The following is an 18,486-nucleotide window of genomic DNA, read 5'->3' on the forward strand; positions in this document are numbered from 1 at the left end:
TCTAGCAGGCGTAGGGATACACATGCGTCCCCGAGGCTTGTACTGTCGAGGTGGCATCGGAGAAGTGGTAGCCATGATTCTCCAGCGTGTGCATCCTTCCCCTGCCCAGGCCCCCGCGCACACAAGGCTCCCGCTACCGGGAAAGGCAGAGGGGCCCCTTCTCCGCCGGTCCCGGAGGCCACACCCGTGCTTTCCTCAAAGCAGCCGAGGGAGGGCCGTGGAGAAGGCACGGAGGTGATTACTTCCGGTTGGCAGGACCCAGATAGGAGCCCCCACTCCCGAGGAGGGGAGGGGAGGGGGCAGCCAGGGAGGGCAGGGCCCACCTGGGCGGTCCCGTCCTTACCCCTCCTTCCTCCCTCTCTCCCCAGCATCCTGCCGCCTGGTACCTGTTCCTCTCTAGCGACTGCGGCCCACCTAATTCCAAATTCCTCTTCCCTCCCCTTAAAAACTATCAAAGCCCAGGTCTCAGCGATTCAGATCTCCTCCAGGGAGGAGGCCACCTGGTCTGCTTCCCTGGAGACAGTAGTGGAAGCAGAGAAAGTGAAACATGGACCCACACTCCCTGACTGCAGTTGGGTCCCCCAAATCTATCTAAAATCAAATGCAACTCACCCCAGCAAAGAGTAATTTCTTTCTTAAAAACCCCCTTGGGCGGGCTTCCCTTGTGGCCCAGTGGTTAAGAATCCGCCCGCCAATGCAGGGGACACGGGTTTGTGCCCTGGCCTGGGAAGATCCCACATGCTGTGGAGCAACTAAGCCCGTGCGCCACAACTACTGAGCTGCGCTCTAGAGCCCGCGTGCCACAACTATTGAGCCCGCGTGCCACAACCACTGAAGCCCGAGCCCCTAGAGCCTGTTCTCCGCAACAAAAGAAGCCACCGCAACGAGAAGCTCGCGCACTGCAACGAAAAGTAGCCCCGCTCACCACAACTAGAGAAAGCCCGTACACAGCAACGAAGACCCAACACAGCCAAGGATAAATAAATAAATTAAAAAATAAAAGAATTGGGAAGGGGAAGAGGAGATGGAGAAGGAAACTTCCAAGGACGATGGGGGCTCTGAGAGATTATAGGGAGGGGAGTGACAGGGTCGGGTCTGCATATAGAGGATGGATGAGAAAGGAGCCGTGTGGGACGTGAGGATAAATATTAAGGAATCCTTATAGGCCTGGGTGAGTGCTGAACCACAGATATGGAGGCGTTTGTGTGTTACAGCGCTAGCTGCTGTAACATGCAGCCCCCAAATCTCAGTGGCTTATTATTGTAGATCTTCATAGTGGCTTCATGGGTTTTGTTCCCGTTTGCCTCACTATCCAGTGCAAGTTAGGGGGCGGACTCTGCTCCACACAGTGATTCAGGGCCACAGGCTCCAACCCCAAGGACTTCAAAGACCTCGGATGCCTCCATATCCAGCAGCCAAACAACAAGACAGTGTGTGAGAGTTTTCGAGAACACGCCTAAGAGCGAGGCTCATCATTTCCAGCCATATTCCATCAGCCAGGTCACAGCCAAGTGGTGGGAATGCAATCCTGTGTGCCCGGGAGGAAGCGAAGCGGGCTTGGTGGACACACGGCATTGTGTCTGCCACAGTCATGGCCTGAGATAATAAAATGTTTTCATAATCTAGTGGGAAGATGAGGAAGAAGAGCTGGGAATGAAACGTTCCTATAAATCATGTCTTAATAGCTCACAGAGTAGCTGCTCTGGATTTGTTAGGGCCGTTCGGGTCATCACACTCCAGATGAGTTTTATCACCACTGATAAAACAGTGGGGAGGGAATTCCCTGGCCGTCCAATGGTTAAGACTCGGCGCTCTCACTGCCGGGGCCGCGTTCAATCCCTGGTCAGGGAACTGAGATCCCACAAGCTGTGTAGCGAGGCCAGGGGCAGGTGAAAGGGGCTAGCACCCTCTGTGACGATGAGAAGGGCATTTTCGAAAAGGGGGCATCTGAATAGGGAGCTGAAAGATGGTCAGAGAGAGTTGGGGAAGCAGGAATGCGTATGAAATCTTCAGGAAACCCTGAGAAGACCAGTTTAGCAGGGTCAGAAGTTTCATGAAGGGGGTTGGTCACGGATGAGGTTGGAATGTGGGCTTGGAGCGGATCAGGAATGACTGTGAACTTGAAGAATTTTGGCGGCTCTTCAGCAGGCCCTGAGGTTGTGGCTTGGGGTGGGTTGGGAGAGGGGGGTCTGAGCCTCGGATGAATCAGCAGGGTCAGTTAAAATTAGTCACCTTGGCCCAGCAGAGAGAAGCCAAGGCCAACGGTTGTGCTGGCTCGTGTGGCAGCCAGGGTTTGCTTCTCTGGGGAGTCTTTGAGTTGGGGGAGTTCAGAGCTGGAGCAGGTGCTCTGGGCTGTCCCAGAACCATCTGGGCTGTTGGGGCAGCAGCTCTGGGTTTCTGACCTTGACCGCAGGAGGGGGTGGGGGCAGTTTGGCCCAATTCCCTGGTTGGCCTCTCTTGGACCACCTTGGCCTGGAGTGGTCTTCCCTTCACTTTGCCAACCCCTCCTTCACGGAGGCCTTCCTCACCAGTAAGACCGGGTTCTAGACTCCCTTGCTTGGCCTAGGTAGCAATATTCACAATGGTAATTGTAAACTGGATAATGGTTGTAAAATTTTTAAATAATGTATTATTCAGCCAGTTGTCTCCAAGGACCCATCTCCCCTCTCCTCCCATATACCCAGGTACCATCTTGGAGAGGAGAAAGTGTGGTGGTAGTTAAGGGGGTGTGTGTGTGTGTGTGTGTGTGTGTGTGTGTGTGTAACCAGAGATACAAGCCGGAGGAAAGATTGAGATCCCATTAATTGGCTCATCTAAGTTGCAGCCCCCCTGACACACACAGAGCAGGGGTGCTTACAGACAAGAGGCAATGTACTACAGAGGTCAAGGATATGGATTCTGGAGCCAGACTACTGGGTTTGAATTCCGGCTTCACTGCTTGTTTGCTGTGTGACTTCAGGCAAGTTACTTAGCCTCTCTGTGCTTCAGTTTCTTCACCTGCTAAATGGCCATCATAACAGTACCTGCCTCATAGGATGAAATTTAAACCAGGTAAAGTACCTAAAACTATACCTGGCACAGAATTGAGTAAACATTCCATACACATGTGGGCTATGGGTCCTAGTAATAAAGAACCCACCTTTCTTCAAACATCTGAGTTGAAATGGTTAGACCTGTGACCATGTTACATAATTAATGAATCAAGGTTCCTCTCCCTGATGGACTGGGGGGCCCCTGAGAGCATGTCTTGTATTTCCATTGTCTGGTATAAGGCCAAGTTCAGGCTGATAGTAACCGCTGTACCACCTCCACTCCTATCACCACACCACAAACATGCACTGCTGGCCTGCCAGGGCCCAGCACGGCTCCAAATCCTTTTTACGCAGAGACTCATTTAGCCCTCAGGACCACCATAAGTAGGAGGAGCTTGATAAATATTTGTTGAATAAAGAGGGACCTCCCTGGTGGCACAGTGGTTAAGAATTCGCCTGCCAATGCAGGGGACATGGGTTCGAGCCCTGGTCCGGGAAGATCCCACATGCCGCAGAGCAATTAAGCCCGTGCACAACTACTGAGCCTGCGCTCTAGAGCCCGCGAGCCACAGCTCCTGAAGCCCACGCGCCTAGAGCCTGTGCTCTGCGACAAAGAAGCCACCGCAATGAGAAGCCCCCGCAGCACAATGAAGAGTAGGCCCCGCTCACCGCAACTAGAGAAAGCCCGTGCACAGCAACAAAGACCCAATGCAGCCAAAAATAAATAAATAAAATAAATTTATTAAAAAAAAAAAGAAATGCCTACCACCCAGGATCAGGTAGACAATGAATGGAAAAATGCTTTGCAAACTGTAAAGTACGCAACTTGTGAGGATGTAAACACTTAGGACCTCTTCCCCGAGGGACTAGAACCCCATTTTACTTTTGGCTTCACTGGAATGCCTTGGGAACATATCCTGTGTTCTAGAACTTTCCCTCCACTTGCCCCTCTATCAAAATGTAGTTGTCATGGGTATCATTTTCCCTTATGACCTGTCTTAATGGTTACTGGTGGAATTCAACCCCTCCTACCTCCCCACCAAGAGATTTTATTTCAACAAAGGCAAGCACAAGCTTGTTATCTAACCCCAAAGAAAGACTCCTTACTTCCATTCTACCCTAGACTGGACTCTGTGACATCCTTTTTTGTTTGTTTGTTTGTTTTTGTGGTTCGCGGGCCTCTCGCTGTTGTGGGAGCACAGGCTCTGGACATGCAGGCTCAGCGGCCGTGGCTCATGGGCCCAGCCGCTCCGCGGCATGTGGGATCTTCCCGGACCGGGGCATGAACCCGTGTCCCCTGCATCGGCAGGCAGACTCCCAACCACTGCACCACCAGGGAAGCCCCTCTGTGTTGGTCTTGTATCATGTCTCATGGACTCATCTGCCCCCACCTGTGCAAAGCCCGCCCTTCTCAACATGGCACTTCCTCCAGGAAGGCCTCCTTTCAGAGCCCCAGCATCAGGTAGACACCTCCCTCCAGGCCCCCATCCTGTTCTTACTAGTAGAATACTAAATATGCCCTTATTATAGCTCCAGGGGAAGAAAGATTTTATCTATTCGTTCATTCATTTGCTCAACAATATTTGTGGAGTATCTCTTCTTTATCAGGTACTGTAGCATTTCAAGGGTGTAGAGAATTACCCTGGTTTCTGAAGAAGAAGAGGGGAGTATTAGCTGCAGGGAAGAAGGTGAGCAAAGGCGTAGCAGTGTCAAAACCTGGACTGAGTTAAGGAAGCAGGGAGTGGCTGGATCATAGGGTGCAGGGTGGTGAGGAACGAGAGGTGAGGCTGCACGCGTGGGCAGGATCCAGTTGTAGAAAACTCTGACATCGTGGCCAAGTCCTAACCATCCTGTAAGGCCTGACTGAAAGGCCACCTCCTCCAGGAAGCCCTCTGTTGTTGACCTGTATTGTTTTTGTCTTCCTAGCACTCCCGCTCCCCCGCCCCTTTTCCTATTGGGAACTCATTGCATTTGACTGACTACAGCAGCTGGTTCAGAGGTGGGTATGAGATCCAAGCTAGACAAATCAGATTCTTCTCTGGGACATTTCTGCCAGACCTCTTGGACGGATTTGCCAGGTAAGGAAGATGTGAACCTGGGGCAGCAGGTGGCCTCTGGCCTGAAAGGTAACAAGAGGTATAGTGAGGTAGAGCCCTGAGATATTTTTCTGAGCTACTGGGTCCGTCTATGCCTGAAGCCAGTTGTATCCTGGACCTCCCAGTTACATGTATTCAATCATTTGTTCATTCAACAAATAGTTGCTGAATGCATACTCTGTTAGTCAGGGTTCTCCAGAGAGACAGAACCAATAGGATATATATATCTGTATCCTATATATAGTATATATATAATCAATAGGTTATATATATATGTATGTATATGAAGAAATTTATTACAAGGAATCAGCTCATGCAGTTATGGGCTGTGAAGTCCCATGATCTACATTTGGCGAGCGGCAGACCCAGGAGAAGCAAGGGTGAGGCTCCATTTGGAGACTGAAATGGAGCCTCAAGGCCTGAAAACCAGGAGAACTGATGATGTAAGTCTCCGTCCAATGGCAAAACCAAAGTCCCAGCTCAAACAGGCAGGCAGAGAGCAAATTCTCCCTTCCTCCACCTTTTTGTTCTATTCAGGCTTCAATATATTGGATAAGGTCCACCCACATTGCCATTGCGGAGGGGAATCTGCTTTACTCAAGACTACGAATTCAAATGCTAATCTCATCTGGAAACATTCCCATAGACACACCCAGAAATAATGTCTAACCAAATATCTGGGCACCCTGTGGCCCTGTCAAGTTGACAAACAGAGTTAGCCATCACACCCACCGTGTGCAAGGCACAGTTCTAGGTAGTGAAAGTACAGCAGCTTAAAAAAAGACAAGGGACTGACCTGGTGGTCCAGTGGTTAAGACTCCATGCTTCCACTGCAGAGGGCGGCGGTTCTATCCCTGCTCTAATATCCTGCATGCCGCGTGGTGCAGCCAAAGAAAACAAGACAGAAAACGACAAAAATCCTACCTAGTGGAGCTCACATGGTAGTGGGGGTAGAAAGATTTATAAATAAAATAAATATAATAAGATAAAATAAACCGTTAAAATGACATGTTGAGTGATAAAAAATGCTATGGAGAAAAATAAAGCAACAAAGCAGAGAAGAGTCATAAAGAGTGTTGGGTAGTGAGCACGGAAACATTTTAAAATTTAGTTTAAAAATGTAAGTAAAAATTTAATTTAAACTTTCTAAAGAGGTAAAGGAGAGAACCAGGGAGATATCTTGAGGAAAATCATTCCAACTGAGGGAACAGGAAGTGCAAAGGCCCTGAGGTAGGAGCACGTTTTCGTGTTTTTTTTTTTTTATGTTTATTTATTTATTTGGCTGCGCCGGGTCTTAGTTGCGGCATGCTGGATCTTCCTTGTGGCATGTGGGATCTCTAGCTGTGGCATGTGAACTCTTAGTTGCAGCATGTAGGATCTAGTTCCCCCCTCGAGGATCGAACCCAGGCCCCCTGCCTTGGGAGCAGTCTTAGCCACTGGACCACCAGGGAAGTCCCAGGACCATGTTTTCTTATTCCATTAGCAAACGCTCCCTCTCCTAGTTCCCACTGCCTGTGGCCTGTACCTCTCACCATCTCACCCAGTTGCCTTTATTTTAATTCATGTGTTATTCAGAAATACCTACTATTTGCCAAACAGAAATGCTCTCACCGTGGTGTTGATATGATCTCTCGTTTATGGATGAAGTCAGGAAAGTTCAGAAAAGACAAGTCATTCTTTCCAGGGCCACCGTCCCATGAAAAGGCAGAGCTGGGATTCAAACCCAGGCTTGCTCTCACCTCTAAACCCCGCGTTTGTAGTCCTGCCTCCCAAGGTCGGTGGCTGAAGACACTGGGTACATACTTGGAAAGAATGTTAACTTCTTTGAAACTCATCTATAATTCAAGCAGCTGCCTCTGAGGACTATATATCTATAACCAAGCAGCTGCAATACCTTGAATAATAAAGCTTCGACCAGATATTCCATCAACCACTCTGTGAATATCAGCCTGTTTCATTTCATAAACCCCTGGTAATGCAAGGCTTGCTGTGTCCATTTTCAGGTGGAGAAAGTGAGGCTCCAACCACCCTGCGGAAACTCACAGGCCAGCCTGGTGGGTCTTTGGCTTGGTTTCTGGTTCCCACGTGTCCCTAATCCCCTCCCCTGAGGTCTGCAGAGCCCTTTGCCCTGGGCTAGGCTTTGCTGTCAGCACCCCTTCTGTGACCTGGGCAGACTGCCACGCCCTGGGCTGAGACCCCTGCACCAGAGGTCCCACTGCAGAGCCACTGCAAATCCTAGAAAAGATGTTGGCCCCGTGGGACTTCATTCCGGCTCCCTACTCCAGCTGGAAGCTTTGAGCTCTTTGGAGGTGTCCTTGCCAGGGCTGACATCCCACCCACCCTGCTCTGCACCCTGTGGTTCCTGGGGGACAATCCTTCTCCTTGGTTTGAATTTCCACCCTCCACTCCTCCTGGCTGGGAGCTCCCAGCAGCCTGGGCAGCTGGGATTCTATGTACAGAAGGTTCATCAAGATGGTGTTTGAGGGGACTTCCCTGGTGGCTCAGTGGTTAAGAATCCACCTGCCAATGCAGGGGACACGGGTTCAAGCCCTGGTCCAGGAAGATCCCACATGCCATGGAGCAACTAAGCATGTGTGCCACAACTACTGAGCCTACGTGCCACAACTACTGAAGCCTGCACACTCTAGGGCCCACGTGCCCCAACAAGAGAAGCCACTGCAACGAGAAGCCCGTGCAACACAACGAAGAGTTGCCCCCACTCTCTGCAACTAGAGAAAGCCTGTGCGCAGCAACGAAGATCCAACACAGCTTAAAAAAAAAAGAAAAATGGTGTTTGAGGGAGTTCCCTGGCGGTCTAGTGGTTAGGACTCAGCACTTTCACTGCCAAGAGCCCGGGTTCGATCCCTGGTCAGGGAACTAAGATCCCACAAGCTGTGTGGCGTGGCCAAAAAATAAAATTTTAATTAAAAAAATATATAGGGGCTTCCCTGGTGGCGCAGTGGTTGAGAGTCCGCCTGCCTATGCAAAGGATGCAGGTTCGTGCCCCAGTCTGGGAGGATCCCACATGCCGCGGAGCCGCTGGGCCCGTGAGCCATGGCCGCTGAGCCTGTGCGTCCGGAGTCTGTGCTCCGCAACGGGAGAGGCCACAACAGTGAGAGGCCCGCGTACCGCAAAAAAAAAACAAAAAAAGTCCTGGCATTAAATAAATAAATAAATACATAATAATAATTTTAAAAAGATGTTTGAACTGCAGTAATTTGGTGGAGGTTTTAATTTAATTTATTTATTTATTTTTGGCTGTGTTGGGTCTTCGTTTCTGTGCGAGGGTTTTCTCTAGTTGCGGCGAGCGGGGGCCACTCTTCATCGCGGTGCGCGGGCCTCTCACTGTCGCGGCCTCTCCCGTTGTGGAGCACAGGCTCTGGACGCGCAGGCTCAGCGGCCATGGCTCACGGGGCCAGCCACTCCACGACATGTGGGATCCTCCCAGACCAGGGCTCGAACCCGTGTCCCCAGCATCGGCAGGCGGACTCTCAACCACTGCGCCACCAGGGAAGCCTGGTGCAGGTTTTTTGTTTCTCAACTCGACTGTGAGCTTCTCAGGGTAGGGGTCAAATTCCAGTCTCTTCTTTATTTTCTTAAGCCCTGGGAGACTTCCTGGCCCAATCATTCTCTTGGAGATGGTATATTAGTTTCTTAGGGCTGCTGTAACCAATGGCCACAGTGTGGTGGCTAAGAACAACAGAAACTTATTCTCTCACCGTTCTGGAGGTCACAGGTCCAAAAGCAAGGTGTCGGCAGGGTCGGTTCCTTCTGGAGGTGCTGAGGGAGAGTCTGTTCCATGTCTCTCTCCCAGCCTCGGGTGGTTGCTGGCAATCCTTGCTTTGCGGCTGCATCACTCCAATCTCTGCCTCCATCTTCACACGGCCCTCCCGCTGTGTGTCTGTCTTCTCTTTGGTCTCTTTGAAGGATGCTGTCGTTGGATGTAAGGCCCACCCTAAATCCCGCTTGATCTCATCTCGAGATCCTTAATTACATTGGCAAAGACTCTATTTCCAAATAAGGTCTCAATAACAGGTACTGGGGGTTAGGACTTGGACATATCTTTGTGGGGTCACTAGTTGACCCACTGCTGATGGAGAAACACAGGCCCAGAGGAGAAGGGATTTTCTCAGGGTCCCAAGGGCAGCCGAGGGCCTTCCTGCTCTCCCGATGCTGGGCCAGAGCTCTGTCACCACCCGTGCTGGCCTGGGTCCCCGAGACTCTCTGGGAAAGTCTTCAGTGAAAAACCATCTGGAGACTGACTCTCTGGGCTTCGGGGGAGCCTGCCCTTTCCTGCACCGAGTGGCTGAGAATGTGGTCAGGGAGGGAGTTTCCTTCCCCCATTGGCTCTGTGCCTGGGGCCTTGGCTGGTGTGCAGGCCCCGCTCTGGTGGCGTCCCTGTCCCGCCTGCTCTCGGAGACACTGCTCCTGTCCCCTTCTCTCGCAGGCCACTGGCAGCCCTGGACACTGTGGGGAGGGGAGAGGGATGCAGCCCCCCGACCTTGGGGTCACTTTCTTTCCAGGAGATGGCTCCCACCCTCTTCAGAGAGAGATGAGAACATTGCATAGAATTCAAACCAATAAATGACTCTAAACCCCTGGTTCTTAGAGGCTGTAGAACATCGAGATTGGGATTCTGGACTCAGAACCCAGACCACCCAGCCCAGGCTCAAGGCCCTGCTCTGCCATTTGCTGAACATGTGGCCTTGGGCACATTATTTATTCCTCCCAGCCTCGGTTCTCTCATTGGTAGGACAGGGGCAACGGCAGACTGACCTCCCGGAGTCATTAAGAGGATGAACGTGGGTTTCCCTGGTGGCGCAGTGGTTGAGAGTCCGCCTGCCGATGCAGGGGACACGGGTTCGTGCCCCGGTCCGGGAAGATCCCACATGCCGCGGAGCGGCTGGGCCCGTGAGCCATGGCCGCTGAGCCTGCGCGTCTGGAGCCTGTGCTCCGCAATGGGAGAGGCCACAACAGTGAGAGGCCCGCATACCGCAAAAAAAAAAAAAAAAGAATGAACGTAACCACATTAGGCCCTTATCCCAAAGCCCATAGTGAGATCGGGAGAGATGACTGTTGTCATCCTGTGTGATCTGGGGTGCCGTTGGAACTCGGACTACACATGCAGTCAAATGTCAGCTGTGATCTAATTCATATGACTTCTAGCCCTCAGCTCTTCCTTGCTAGACGACTCTCTCTTCTTCCCAAGGCTTTGCTTTTCTGGGCAAATCACAACTCAAGTCCACACCAGTAGGGAATGGCCATGGGTCATGTTAAGCCATTTCTGGTTTTCAGAAATTCCCGGAGAGAAAGGTGGAGGGAATCATCCCTAGTCTGACGTCATATGCATTCAGCGCTGAGCAGGATGGTGACCTTAATTTCTTGCCTTAATAAAATAACCTAAGGGTCTTCCCTGGTGGTCCATTGGTTAAGACTCTGCACTTCCAGTGCAGGAGACGTAGGCTCGATCCCTGGTTGGGGAACTAAGATCCCACATGCCACGTGGTATGGCCAAAAATAAAAAAATAAAATAAAATAACCTAAGAGCAGGCCCTGATGCCTGCCATGGAGACAAATCCTGTTGATAGAGCCCTTCTTCTGTTGCATGCTCACCGCCCCATGGCAGCCTGAGCACAGGTCAGCAGGTCAGACCCAGGGGCCTGGATGCTGGCAGGGGGTCTGGGGGTCTTGCGTCCCCATGAGCAATATGTCACAGTGCCCATCGTGGCAGGACGGAGCGAGGGGCCTTCTCCCTCTCTCCCAGAAGACTTCTTGGTCTCTGCAAATCCGTCTAACCCCTAGCCAGCAACCCTTGTGTCCTGCACAGGATGGGATGTGAATCTGTGTTGTTCTGTGTCAAGCCAAACACTTGCCTTCTTTCTATGGCATTTTAGAATCTAGAATGAGAATCTAGAACCTTAGACATCAGCGGTATGGGGCATCCCGGCTGCCCAGCTATGGGCCTCACCCTGCCAATGCTTCCTCGCAGCCACGTTAGAGAATCCAGATCTGTAGATGGAAAGAGCTGGTGGCATCACCCTTCCTGGCAAGGTCACGGGGACCTGGAGGAGACTGTCTTGACAAATAAAACCCCGTTTGCTATGTTTGTTCAGCCACAATTCCACACCAGCCAGTCCTTTCTCTGTGACCTCTCCCCAGCTCCATCTTCCTCCCTCGCCAGGTCCCGTGAATGTGCCCTCGTGCCTCAAAATATGCTCCCCCCAAGGACTGAGTCTAGCGCTGGGTCCCGCCTGCTTTGCTCATGGAGAACGGGCCATGAGCCGCTGGGGACCTCCATCCTCCCTGGAGCTCCTGTGGGTAACATCCTCCATTTCACTAGATCGGAACCACACGGACCGTGAGCTGTGGAATTTAGGTCACTTTGGATCAACAAAGGTTCACTGTGCTAAGTAAGAGCTAATTGCCAAGGAGAAAAGATGACACAGAGGCAGGCCCTGCCCTGGTGTCACCAAGAAATGGGCATAAAAACGGGAGAACTCAGTCTCATTTCCTCCGAAGCTCAATCCCGCGTGAAAGCACATCCTCCCCTTCGGCGAGGTGGGGGCCTCACGTGAGGGTGAGGGCAAGACCAAATATACTTCCTGTGGGTGTCCTTCTTGAGGTCAAGGGCAGTCTGAAAAGAAATCCGCAGGACTGGGGAGAGAATAGGGCTTGGACCCAAACCAAGTCAAGGACGCAGAGTAATCGAGGCTCCTCAGTTCCTAGACTCTCAGAATCACAGAATGTTAGATTCTAAGGATGACAGCATCATAGCCAGAAAAGGATCCTGGCTCACGCAGTGGGATTCCCCATTTTTACAGATGCGGTGGGGATGTGGCAATTCCAGGGGGGGCCATCACATTCCATACTCATTCCCGAAGCCTAAGGGTCCGCCCTAAGTGTGGGAGACCCTCCCTTTGTTGATGAGGTCACGGGGATCCCCTGAGAGCTAAAACTCCACTGCCCAGCTTTGCCTGTGAAGTGGCATTTCCACGGCCGCTGCACCAAGGGAACAGAACTGGGTCCACTGATCCGCGGGCGGACTGAGGTGGCCTGTGGACTTTCATCCCTGACCGCAGCAACGCTTCCTGGAGCCACCCCCAGCAGTTCCTTGGAGACATCAAGACCTTCGGGTGAGACAACCCACCCCAGCCGAACAAGAGGGTAAGTTCTGGTGCCAGAAGGGCTGACTCTCTGCTAGGGTTGTGAGAAGATGCTCCGTGGGCATCTTTCCCAAATCCCAAGTCTGGAGACGGTAGCAGACATCCTGAAGTGGATTCTTCTGTTGGCATAGAGTCAGCCAGGGTCCTGCAGACCCACAGGATACCCAGAGCCCATCCCCCCCTACACCCCTACCTTGGAGGATCTGCTGCTTGGGAAACAGGCTGCTTTGCACAACGCTATCCAGGTGGTCTGTGGGCCAAATCGGCAGCAGCCCGCTCTTAGACCCCTGACCCCCTCGCAGAGGACAGCCATCAGTTGACTTGTCCGGAAGACCGCCTCCCCGGGCTGTAGGGACCTGATTTCTTCCTCTCTTCAACCTCAGGGCTCTGGTGAGGACTTTTGGAGACAGCACATTGCTTTTGCTATGGGAGAGGGAATGTGACCTGGGCTGGGGAACCTGAGAACCATATTCCTCTGGCCACAGGGACCAGTAGGACATGGGACACAAATTAACCCAGAGAGCTCTTCCCAAGGAATCTTCTTCCTGGATCTGGTGGGGAAAACGCTCTTACATCTATAATCTAGGAACCAGAAATACGTGAATAGGAATAGGCCTGAGGCTGTGTCCTCTCTGTTATGGAAAAAGCCCACCTATAATGGGACAGAATGAGGCTGGTTCCCGGAGAGAAGCCCAGAGTTTGGGGAAAGGAGAGAGAGCGAGAATGTACAAGGGCGCTACGATGGGTTCTTGGTCTCAGGGCCTGCAGTTCCTGGAGCTGCCTGACACCGTGTAGCTTTTCCTTTGATTCCACGAGCTACATCAGCAGCTGTAAAACATACTCTCTCTGACCCAGTTCACACTGCAATCCAGAACACACACACACACACACACACACGCGTGTGTGTGTTATGATTATATGTATATCATTTTCATGAAACAATATGTAAGCCCTTATTATGTATGATACATTCTGATACTTTCCATTCTATGCCATGTCATTTTCTTTTATTACTAGTTGAGACCCGCTAAATCGATTTCATGACACACTAAAGGGTTGTGACCTGCAGTACAAAAACAACCGAGCTGGAGCGAAAGCTTTCCAATAAATCCCTGTTTTTGCCAACACTAGTTCAAGTTGGTTTTGTCACTTGCAACCCAAGTAAATACTGACTAACTTCAACGCTGGCGGGTCCTTCGCTCCCGTTCCAGCCCCACCCACCCCTCCCCCTGGCCAGGCTTCCACAAGGAGCTCAGTTTGCCAACTCACTTACTCATTCATCTATGGAATGAATCCACCCTAGCACTTAGCAGTGGCGTCAGACCTCGGGTGAGGCACTCCACCCCATTGGCCTCAGGCTGGGCACCTATAAATTAGGCTTGTGTCCTCTGCCTCTTAGAAGGACGGTGTGGATCCAATGAGACCCTGCGTGAAACCCTCCCAGACGGGGCTCTGAGTGTGAAGGATGCTCTGCACGTAGCCGTTCCCATCCTCCAACCCCACCATCACAAGAATCTTCATTTTTAATTTGAGAACGAGGGGGAAATCCCTTCAAGAATCTCTCAAATCTTCACAAAAGGAGAGTCCCGTGTATATGAAAATGGTGACGATGGTGAGAGTAACTGTTTAGAATCCTCCCATCGTCAAGATAAACGCGTTCGATCCTTCCGAGAACCCTAGGAAGCAGGTGAAATGGTGCTGGAGAATTATTTGGACAGGAAGCAAGGGCCTGGAACCCGGGGATCCTGGGGCCAGGTTCAGTGCCCTTCTCTCCCCTGTGACTACTGCTTTCCTGTCCCTCTGTGAATTGGGCTCGGCTTCCGGGCAAAACTATGGGGGCAGGGATGGTACTTTTGCTACATTTGGCAAAGTGCTCTCAGGCAGCGTTTGCTCAAACTATCCTAAATGCCGTAGGCAGGGAGAAGGGCAGCGATTCCTGCAGTCCAAGGATTTCAGGGGCAGAGTGTTTCTGGAGCCCGGTTTCCATCCCTCATGACTGTCACTGCCCCAGCCAGGGGCAATGGAGCTGCCAGAGGATCCCAGGATGCCTTTCGGGGCCACAAACACGGAGTCATGGTTTGGGATTATTATAACCTTGGGCCTAAGTGCCCTGCTCTGAGCTGCCCAGCTGGATTCAGTTTGCTGCCGGTCCACAGCAGCTGGGAGGGAGCCCCTGTGGGCAGCTTGGGCCCTCGCCTAACATGGGACATTGGAGAGCAAAGTGCGTCATGTCCTTTGGGAGATCCACATAAAATCTACCATCTTCACCATTAGTCAGTGTACAGTACAGAGACAGTAAGTACATTTACATTGTTGTGCACCGTCCATCCACAGAACCCTTTCCATTTGGCAAAAATGAAACTCTGTCCCCCATTAAACAACAACGTTCCTTTCCCATCTCCCCACCATTCCCTGATAACCAGCATTCTACTTCTGTCTCTATTTGAGTTTCATTACTATAGGGACCTCATCTAAGGAATCGTGCAGTATTTGTCCTTTTGTGACTCGCTTATTTCACTGAGCATAATGTTTCCAAGGTTCATCCATGTTGTAGCATGTGTCAGAATTCCCTTCCTTTTCTTTCTTTCTTTTTTTTTTTTTGCGGCACGCGGGCCTCTCACTGTTGTGGCCTCTCCCGTTGCGGAGCACAGGCTCCGGACGCGCAGGCTCAGCAGCCATGGCTCACGGGCCCAGCCGCTCCGCGGCATGTGGGATCTTCCCGGACCGGGGCACGGACCCGTGTCCCCTGCATCGGCAGGCGGACTCTCAACCACTGCGCCACCAGGGAAGCCCCGAATTCCTTTCCTTTTTAAAGGCTAAATAATATTCGAATGTATGTGTATACTACATTTTGTTATCCCTGTGTTGTCGAACCCAAGTTCGTGTGCCTGACACACAATGAGGTCAAAAAACTGAAACGTCGGAGTTTGGAGCTGAGAAAGGTTTACTGCAGGGGCCGAGCAAGGAGAACTGGGTGGCTCATGTGCAAAAATCCAAACTCCCCAATGGTTTTTTGGGGGAAGAGTTTTTAAAGGCGAAATTGCGGGGGAGGGCTGCAGGGTGTGTGACCTTCCTCTCATTGGTTGGTGGGTAGGTGACACGATGGTGCTCCAGGAATCTCAGGCATCAGCCTTCTGGTTCCCTCCACTCTGGGGTCTACGTGCTTGTGCAGACCCGAAGTCACCATCTTCCCCCTGGGTGGGAGCCCCATGTCCAGCGGAAGAACTCAGAGATTTGTATCAGATTGTTAAGTAAATCCCTCGAGGCGGAGCTGGAACCCTGCTTTATCGCTGCACCATTGTTTCTTTTCTTTCTTTCTTTCTTTTTTTTTTGCTGTAAGCGGGCCTCTCACAATTGTGGCCTCTCCCGTTGCGGAGCACAGGCTCCGGACGCGCAGGCTCAGCGGCCATGGTTCACGGGCCCAGCCGCTCCGCGGCATGTGGGATCTTCCCGGACCGGGGCACGAACCCGTGTTCCCTGCATCGGCAGGCGGACTCCCAACCACTGCGCCAGCAGGGAAGCCCTGCACCATTGTTTCTTGACTGCCTTTCCTTTGTTTCTGCCTTCCCTCCCTTCCCTAATTAGTAACTGTTTGAATCTGCACTTTGGCACTCGGGGAATGTCAAGGAGGCTGAAACCTTCTTCCTGCAAACAAGAAATGGGGGACACAGAAAAGCTTTTGTACCCAGAAGGGCCACGTAGGGTCCTGTTTGGTTTCAATCCCCCCTTTTCTTTGATACTCCTCAGTCTTGAGGAGAACAGGTGTGGAACAAGAAAGGGAGTAATGTTTTGGATGGAGAGGTTGAACTCGGCAGAGGAACTCGGTTTTAGGGGGACTTGGTTTCACATGGATACTTGAGTCGCTTCCATCTCTTGACTTCTGTGAATAACGCTGCTAGGAATATTGTACAAATATCTCTGAGTTACTGCTTTCCATTCTTTTGGGTGTATTCCCAGAAATGGAATTGATGGGTCAAATAATAATTCTATTTTAAATGTTTCCTGGGGACTCATTGTTTTCCACAGCAGCTGTGCCATTTTACATTCCCATCAGCAATGCACACGTGTTCCAATTTCTCCACATCCTAGCCAACACGTATTTTCTGTATTTTAAAAATAATAGCTCTTCTAATGGGTGTGAGGTGTTGGGGGGTTTCATATGGTGAGAGGGAGCCCAGCCCTCCCTCTGCTCATCCCCGGGACCCGAGACCCTAGTGGCCGCAGCAGGCGTGGGGCAGGTTGCCACCTTGCAGGACCTGTACGAGTCCACATACCATTTCTCCCAAAAACCACAACGCACGAGCCTGTTACCTGAAAACTGGGTTCACCTCTCGGTGCATGTCAAGCCAATAGACACAACCCAACCAAAGGTCAGAAGGAAGGATTGTTTACTTGCAGCAAGTAAGGAAAACACCAGGGATCTTTCCCAAACACTGTCTCCTCTGAACAGCAAAATTGGGAAAGTTTGAAGCTAAGGGTCTACACATATTCATGAAGGGGCTTGAGCAGAGGAGAATTCAGCATAGAATTGGGGCAAAGGTCGACAGAACCCAAGCTTTAGTGGATTGAAGTTAGGAGGGTCAATGTCATCATTCCATCCTCCACCTGGGCAGACCTGCAGACCTCAAAGATATATTATTATGTATATCCCTTGAGGAGGAACTAGGACTCAGTTTTACTGCTGAACTATATTGTTTCTTGACGGCTTTCCTTTGTCCCTGCATTCCCTCAATTCCCATAAGATCACTGATTCCTGAGACCTGTTTAAGGGCAAGCATTGCAACCAGGCTTACATCATAAAACGGCTTAGGCCAAAATGGCTTCTCTTATGTCAAGAAAGCTATTCCTGGTTCTCTTCTCCGGGGACCCCCTGACCTATCTGCTTACAATTTCATGACTTCAGCCTCTACTCTTCTAGAAGATTTAGCTTGGTATCTCTTCCCCTGCCCCCCCCATCTCCCCAGCAAAATCTTCCACCAGTTCACCCAGTTCACCTAGTAATTGTTAAACTGGAAGCTAAAAATGTGAGCTTGTCTTTAAAAAAGCGACACAGCTTCATTGATATAAATTCACTCATAAGTTGTACAAGTCAGTGGTGCTTCGCATAGTCGCAGAGTTGTGCAATCATCACACTACCTAATTCCAGAACATCTTTGTCACCCCCGAAAGAAACCCCATACCCGTGAGTAGTCTCTCCCCATTCCTCCCTCCCCCCAGCCTCTGGCAACCACCAATCCACTTTCTGTCTCTACACGTTTGCCTCTTCTAGACACTTCATGTAAATGGAATCACACAAATGTGAGGAAAGGATGAGATGTAGTGAACACCTGTTGCTTTTGCCCACCCAGCATCCTCTCTTCTACCCCATGTGGTTCTACCTGACCTTCGCGCCCACCACCCACCCTGTTATGGCCTGAGTGTCTGGCCCCCCAAATTCACATGTTGGGATCCTGCACCCAATGTGAGGTTATTGGGGGGGTGGTACCTTTAGGAGGTGATTAGGTCATGAGGATGGAGCCTTCGGGAATGGGATTAGTGCCCTTATAAAGGAGACCCCACAGAGCTCCCTGGCCCCTTCCTCCGCGTGAAGGCACAGTGAGAAGTCAGTTGTCACCAGAACCCAACCACCCTGCCCGCCTGACCTCAGACTTCCAGCCTCCAGAGCTATGAGCAATAAATGTTGTTTACCAGCCACTCAGTCTGTGGTATTTTGTTACAGCAGCCCAAAGGGACTAAGAGACACCCCAAAACACAAGGATGGGCGTGTGACCTCGGCTAGCCAATCAGATTCTCTGGCAGGGATGCAAAACTGGAGTAGCCGGGAGGGACAGGCGGCTGAGAGTCATGGGACAGGTGGCTGAGTCATCTGATGGGAGCAGCCTTGCGCATCGGCCCTAACCTCCTGACGAGTCGCCAGGCTGCCTGCTTCCTGATCTCTCCCAGCCCTGCTGGCCCAGAGTCGCCAGGCTGCCTGCTTCCTGGTCTCTCCCAGCCCTGCTGGTCCAGTCGTACCTTTGCGGCTGGAGCTGCCCCAGAGTCTTTCCAAAAGATTCTTAAGTTTAAATGAGCCCTACTATGCGCATTCAATTCAACGGAGCGATTTCGATTCAAATGAGCGATTATGCAACAGTCTAAAGCAATTATTCCCAGTGTCCCCTTAAGAGTTAGTAAATAAAGGGGGTGAGTCAAGCCTTA

Source organism: Leucopleurus acutus (genome assembly GCF_964270905.1).
Source record: "Leucopleurus acutus genome assembly, chromosome: 11".
Classification (NCBI taxonomy): domain Eukaryota; kingdom Metazoa; phylum Chordata; class Mammalia; order Artiodactyla; family Delphinidae; genus Leucopleurus; species Leucopleurus acutus.